Here is a 7,707-nt window from a genome sequence, read left to right as displayed (position 1 = left end):
TGATTAAAGATCTTGAAATGGGGAGGTTATACTGCATTTTTTCAGTGGGCTCAATGTAAATACAGGGGTCCCTATAAGAGTGAGGCAAGAGGGTCACAGACAGAAAAAGGAGGAGTGATGATGGAAGCCAAGGTCGAAGTGGTGTGCTTTGAAGATAGGGAAGGGGACATAAGCCAAAGAGTGCAGTTGGCCTCTAGAAGCTGGAAAAAGCAAGGAAATGGATTCTCCCGTAGAGTCTGCCAAAGGAACTTAGCCCTATAGATGCCTTGATTTTAAGACTTCTTACCTCTAGAGGCTCCTCGGTGGCTCAGTTGGTTGAGTGACCCAATCTTGGTTTCAGCTCAGGTCATGATCTCATGGGTCTTGATCAGGTCATGATCTCAGGTCATGATCTCATGGATCTCATGGGTCTTGATCAGGTCATGATCTCAGGTCATGATCTCATGGATCTCATGGGACCTTCATTGGGCTCCATGCTCAGCAGGGAGTCTGCTTGAGGATTCTCTACCTCTGCCACTCCTCCCCAATAAATAAACAAATCCTTAAAAAAAAGAGAGAGAGAGAGACTTCTTACCTCCAGAACGTAACACAATACATTTTTGTTGTTTTAAGTCACTAGGTTTGTGGTAATTTGTTACAGCAGCCATAGGAAACTAATAAATCTGGATTTGATGAAAACAATTAAGTGTATTATCATCATCCTCCAAAAAAATCAGCTTTGGGGATGGTATCACCAAATATCTCCACAGTTTGGCACCATAGCAGCTGTTGCCCATTTAAAGTCAAAAACAAAAATAAAACCTGAATTTCTTTTCCAAATCACACAGTATCACTCTGGAATACAAGCCCTTGACTGGACTGGTAACATTTCTTAGAACATGGTCCTAGAATGGCTATATGGGCCCAAAAGAGAAGTTTGTATTGATATTTTTTTTACCTTCTTTGTGGACGATTCTCACTCTAGGGCTGCAGAGATAGCAAGAAAGATGCTCATCATTTTTTTTTTTTTTTTTTACCCTTTAAGGAAAAGTGGTCTGCTTTAACCACCTGTGCCTAAGAGGTGGCACCAACTGAGTGAGTGGCTGGCACTGTTCTTATGGATAATGCAAACCTTCTGGTTCCTACTCATCAGAATCCAAATTGCATTTGATGCTGAGGGGACATGGGCAGCACTCCAACTCTGTTAGTGTGCTATTTGTACTGCTCTGGTGTGAGACAGAGAGGCAAGATATCTGAGCTTCCATGGAAATATGCCTGGGTAAGTTGCTTGCCATTGTTCCAGGTCCTGTGCCTAATTTCAGAAAAAAAAATGAGACCTTTTGGAATGTTCACTTTCACTAGATTAAGAATAAGCTACTTTCAATTTTACAAAAACCACTGAAGCATTTTGCTCAATACTGAACAAACACTGACTTATTTTTGAAAAAGACTACCTTACCATGTAATGTATTTTAACTGTGAAAAGGATGGTGAGGAATTCTCTCCCTTCTTTCATTATTTTGCATTTTTTAAAATGAAGCATCCAATGTAAAAATCACTATGGACACAATGTTTACATTTTCCTGCCAGCATCAATAAATTCAGCTTTATTTTTTTAAAAGGCAAGCTTCTGTCTGCTGGAAATAAAAATTTTTTTTCAAGTTAACTTTTTCATTATTTGAGTCTAGTTGACACACAATGTTACATTAGTTTCAGGTGTACAACATAGTGATTCAGCATCTCCCTATGTTACGCTATGCTCACTGCAAGTGTAGCTTCCATCTGTCCCCATACAGTATCATCAACTATATTCCCTATATGCTGCGCCATGTATTTCTGTGGCTTAGTCATTCCATAAAGAGGCCTGTACCTCCCTCTCCCCTGCACCCATTTTGCCCATTCCCCTCTTCCCTCTGGCAACCATGAGTTTGTTCTCTGTATTTATAAGTCTGATTCTGTTTGTTCATTTATTTGTTTTGTCTTTTAGATTCCACATATGAATGAAATCATATGGTATTTGTCTTTCTCACTCTAACTTGTATCATTTATATTATACCCTCTAGGTCCATCCATGTCGTTACAAATGGCAAGACCTCATCCTTTTTTATGGAAAAAAATCTTGACCATTGAGTTATTGGGGAAAAATCTCAGATATAACCTGAGAAGACCAAACTTTGTATTTCCCATACACATTGGATATGGACAAATTCCAGAAGTCTAATAGTCAGAAGCACATAACTTTTAGCCAATTAATAAGATCCCTGCACTAACTCCTCCTTTTGAGGCAAATTTCCAAAATTAGAAGTCATGTTCATATCCCAGAGCTCAGTACAGTGCCTGGCATTCATGCACACATTTATTTATTCATAATTCCATTCATTCAACAAATATTTACCAGGCGCATGGTAATAGGAATATAAGAGTGAATAAGACAGGTCTTTGGACTCATGGAACTTAAGGTCTAGTGAATGGTACATAGTAGACATGTGTTACATGTTTGGTAAATAAATAAGTTTATTTGTTTATCTGTAGTTCCAAGGTTAATTACTAAGAAATGCCCTAATTTCTGTGTGTGTGTGGGTGTGTAGTCATAATGGTATTTAAACTAAAGAGAGGAAACAGACACCATGGGGGTGAATCTCATATACTTCACCTAATCTACGCCTGTGCCACTGACAGCTCTAGTCATGAATGTAACCACTGAAGGTAAGGATGATAACCCTGAGATCTTCAATGAAAATCACTATATTTTGATTAAGGCAAGAAAGTGGACTCAGACACTTTTAACGAGAGTTGGGAAGAAAAGGGGTTCTAAGTCATCTTAAATAAATCTAATTATCTCAGAATCAGTATGGTGTAGTGGTTTCCAAAGAACATGGGATATGGAGTGAGATAGCCTGGATTTGAATCTCAGCTCTGTTACATGCATTTGGGCACCTCTCTAGGACTATATGTTTAAAATAGAGGTAATAATACTAACCTAGCAGGGTTCTGGGAATTAGATGAGACAATGCATGTGAATCACTTACCACAAGGCCCCATACATAGTTCTCAGTGAAACTGCTGGCTGTTGTTATTTTTGTTTTTGGTGCTATTATGCTGATTTCCCACAAATTCAGTTAGCTAAGAATTTGCTATGTCCTGACCACCCATACTTACTGGGCTTCCCAGTATAAACAGAAAAGAAAATTGGTCACAGAAGACAAAATATGACTTTGATTCTCTTTCTGAGCCATACATACATCCCCTCTATGGTGTCTTCTTCCCCTCTTCAGTTCTAAACACTATTATAATCTCTCTCTCTCTCTCTCTCTCTCTCTCTCTCTCTCACACACACACACACACACACACACACACACATGAATTAGGCCAGAGTTGGCATGACCTGAGAGAATTTGTTGAGAAAGATCCTGAGATTGCACTGGGAATCAACATTTAAAAGTAACATGATTGATTAGTAATGCCTGTTAAGGGCTTGGATTAGTAAGTGATAGTATACATGCTATATATTTGGCATCTGGCTATATATTTGGCACCCTTTACTGGCAAGAAAGGAGAGATCATTAACACATTAGTATGACGTTCACTTTATTTTCTTTCCTTTTTTTAATTTTTGGAGTACACACATGCCTTTTAGGTTTTAGTATTTATTGTGGAATAAAAGTCTTAGCTTCCTATGAAATTTCCAGCATTGGCAAGCAAGTAATGAAGAGACTTAGGAGGATAGCACTGCCTTTCTGGAAATTGTGTCAGATGATACAACAACCTGCTTCACTCTTGCTTAAGTTGCTCCTTAATTTTTGTGATTCCACAAATGTATTTGCCTTAGACAAATGTAAGATTTCCCTTAATAAATGTTCCTTAATAAAAGCTCTACTAACAACCTATCAATGAGATAACATTATATATTTATACAATGGAATACTAATCAGAAATTTAAAATGAAGGAATTACTGATACATGGAACAATATGAATAAATTTCACAGATATTTTGCTGAGAAAAAAAAGACCAGACACAAAAGAATACATATTATATGATTCTCTTTCTCTTTCTCTATTCATATATATATGAATTTCTAAAGCACACAAAACTGCTTTGTGCAGCAGTTCTCAAACTTAGTTGTGCAACAGAATCTCCTGAAGAGTTTGTTAAAATTTTTCTAGACCCCACTCTCAGAGTTTCTAACTCAGTTGGGCTGGGGTGGGGCCTGAGAATGTGCATCTCTAGCAAGTTCCCAGGTGATGCTGATGTTATTAGTTCCAGGTCCACACTTGGAGAACCACAGATGTATAGTGACAAAAGTTAGAAGAGTGACTACCTTGGGGTGGGGATTGGTGTGGACTGGAAAGGGACACAAAAGAACTTTCTGGGATGATGGAAATGTTCTACATCTTGACCTGGGTGGTGATCATGTAGGTATATACATATGTAAGATACTATTTGGTTGTATCTTTCAGGTTTGTGTCATTTACTGCAGGTAAAATACACTTTTAATTAGAGGGAAGAATGTGAGCTTCAGCGTCAAACAAACGAAGTTTAAATTCCCAGCTCTACCATTTATCAATTCTGTGACATTTGGCAAGTTATTTCACTTGCCCGAGCTTACTATTTTCGTATATAAAATAGGATTCATAACAGTACTACCTCAGAAGATTGTAAGAATTCACTAAGATGCTCACTATAAGGTGCTGAGGCCAATGCTTGTCATAGAGAAAACACTGTAAATGTTTGCTTTCATTTTTAGACATAAGTCTAAATTACAGGAATGAAGTAGTTCCTCTCTTCTCTGTGTGTCTATCTGTCTCTCTCTCACACGCACACATTCCTATCCCTCTTCTCCATTTGCACTGGCATTCATTATCTTAGAAATGCCCTCATTCTTTTGAACATCACTTTGACCAGTGGAGTTTCTACTGAAACAAAACTATTTATTTCACCGTAATAATGCCAGTATGTGCTGGCCTGGAACCACCTGCCTCCCTGCTAAGCAAATGAGCAGCTGTATCAATTGAGACAGGTGCACCTTAGTGCTCACCATGGGCACGGAGTGTTCCCTGAATGTTACTGAGAGTCCCTGGACTAGGTAAACCACCCATGAAATCCAATTCAACTTGGGGAAATAGATTATAAATATGACTCAATGAAGACACCTCTACGAAGAACTAATCCTGGCAGTTGGTAGCTCCAAGGACACAAACCGAAGGCAGACATGTGCAGGCCACAGATTCAAGCTCTGTGTCCCTCTTTGCAGTGCTGCTACAGCTCACAGCCTCCATATTTCCTGCTTTTAGGCTCTTTAAAGATTGCTAGTCTTCAAAATCCACTCTAGCAGGGACATATACTTGGTAATGAATGTGCCCCCTCTCATCTCATGATATCGAGTTAGCCCTTGCATTTAGTTCAATTCCAGAAATACAGACTGAGCCCCTTCTCTGTGCCAAGCACAGTGCTGCCTGGTACAGATACAGACCCAAAGCATACCTGATTCTTCTCCTAGAGCCTTCTATAAATGGGGCAAGAATGCCATGTAGACAATGATAGATGAAGCAAAGTGTATTAAGGTAACACTGAAGAGAAGTATCTAAATCTACACTGGAGGGCAGAGAGTATGGGGGAGAGCCAAGAAACGCTTCCTGGGAGAAATCACCTTTTAAAATCTTTTGAATCAAACAAACTAGGCTAAAGGCAAGGAGCCCATTTCAGCATAAAAGAAAAAGAAGAGACCAGGTATTATTTGGATGTTTGGATAGGCATGGGAAAGGGAGTTTAAGCACAAGAGTTTATGTGCAGAGTTTATTATGAAATAACCCAGAAGAGAATTAGGAATAATGGGTCTGGTTAGGCCTAGAAACAGGTATGAATCTTGCCATTTTGTCTAGTGCCAGAGCTTATCTAGAGCAGAGTTGAATTAAGGCTCTTCGCTGCACACCTTTTTGTGTGCTTCTACTCTACGTGACCAATCCCCAAATTAACCCTCAAGTTAACTGATTGCTGCTATTGTACTGCCAAGGACTTGGAAAACAGCCCCATGGCACATAGCTCAGAAAACTAGAGACACCTATGAGTCCTGTTCTGCCCTTCCCCACCCATTTCCACCCAACTTAGGGGAAAAAAAATAACCATTTATAAATTGAGGAGTTGACGAACCGAGAATAGGTGCAATAAAATATGTTGCTTTTGAAGATTGATTTTGTGCTTATTTGTGGGGAAAAAGCAGCTTTGTTTCTTTTATGAAGCCCTGTAATTGATTAGACAGAGTGAGGACTCATCATTTTTTTCCCAGTGTTTTTATTAAAATGGGTAAGGCATTTTGTTTTTCACAAGATTATTATGCAATTGCACAGCACATTTTTTCCCACCCCTCTGTTCTATAAGATTTTTCCTGCAGGCAGGCCTGTTATGTAACCCTAACCCTGGCCCTATATAACTGATCATGTCACAGAGGTACTAACTCATCATCCTCCAAGCAAGCACGTGAAATGCCATCCCTGAAAACGGGTCCGTTCTCAAGATTCTCTTTGGAGGCCCATCATTCATCCTCTGGCCATGATAATGATGCCCTTTGAAAAGTCGTGTCTGGACATATCAAACATTTTTCCCTCTCCACCCATGTTCAGGGAGGAAAGAGGCTGACCAAATTCCACCAATACTTTATATGGAGGGTAAGTGATAATCATTGGAGAAAGACATGAACAAAAGCATCAGGAAGTGAAATTGTCAAGCATATGCGCGCACGTGTGCGTGTGCGTGTGTCTGTGTGTGTGTGTGTGTGGAGAGAGAGAGAGAGAAAGAGAGGGAAAATGGAAGGGAGAAACCCCTAAATCTTTTACCTAAATCACAAGGCAGAGGGACTCCTTTAGCCAGGTGATGTATTTTACTTCTAAGTGACATCCTGCCATATTTTGGCCACCAAAATAGCAGTGTGACCTTGATCAAGTTAATTCCATTTTCTGGGCTTCAGTTTCTTCATCTATAAAAAGAGTGAAGAGTGAGCATCAAAAGGTCCTTCCAGCTGTGGTTTCATATGACCTTAGATTGGAGTTAGTCCGTATTACTGAGACATGAGGCCGGGGCACAGAACTGTGCTCGTTACCATAGCTGGCTTCAGCACTGCTGCGCGGTGCCCAAGCCCAATTCAGAATAATGTATGCGCAGAGGTCTGGGTGGGTTTCTAGGCTTTGTTTTATTTTTTAGCTACAAGCTGTTAAGGTGTCCCTTCCAGATGCCCCACTAAGCATATTCTTGGCCACAGAAGAATCAGGTGTGTCCAACTCTAAGCATTGGTCCCTGAGTCCTTGAGCTTAAAATGAGCACTCTTTCTCCCAGATGCTTTATCGCTTCTCGGCCTTTTGGCTAAGATCAAGTGTAGTATCTGTAGCATTCATTCTCTGTAATACTCTTCTATATTGCATTTTGTCATGTGCATTCCTGAATGTGTGTGGTGGAGGGAAGACAGACAGAGACAGAGACAAAGACAGAGAGTATACATCTCCCCAGTCAGTCTCTTAACTCTTTGAGAGCAAGGATCTCTGATTTCAAATCCCAGCCTCCATCACTTACAAGATGAATGAAATTTAACAAGTATTCTAAACTCTCTGAGCCTCAGTTTTCTGATCTGTAAAATGGGGATGATAACAGTTTCTACCTCTGCTATAGACTGAATGCTTGTGGCCCTCCCTCTGAAATTTATATGTTAACATCCTAATCTCCAAAGTGATGATATTTG

General features: G+C 39.8%; 1 pseudogene; it reads left to right on the top strand.

Moving 5' to 3' along the window:
• The first annotated feature begins 7,314 nt into the window (after positions 1–7,314).
• On the top strand, positions 7,315–7,495 carry LOC114202803 (U2 spliceosomal RNA; annotated as a pseudogene).
• Positions 7,496–7,707: the final 212 nt, after the last annotated feature.

Source organism: Eumetopias jubatus, unplaced genomic scaffold, assembly GCF_037043125.1.
Source record: "Eumetopias jubatus isolate StellerSeaLion01/CBP00866 unplaced genomic scaffold, mEumJub1_p1.0 scaffold_11, whole genome shotgun sequence".
NCBI lineage: Eukaryota > Metazoa > Chordata > Mammalia > Carnivora > Otariidae > Eumetopias > Eumetopias jubatus.
The sequence above is the reverse complement of the archived record's forward strand: the minus strand, read 5'-3'. Positions and strand labels throughout refer to the sequence as shown.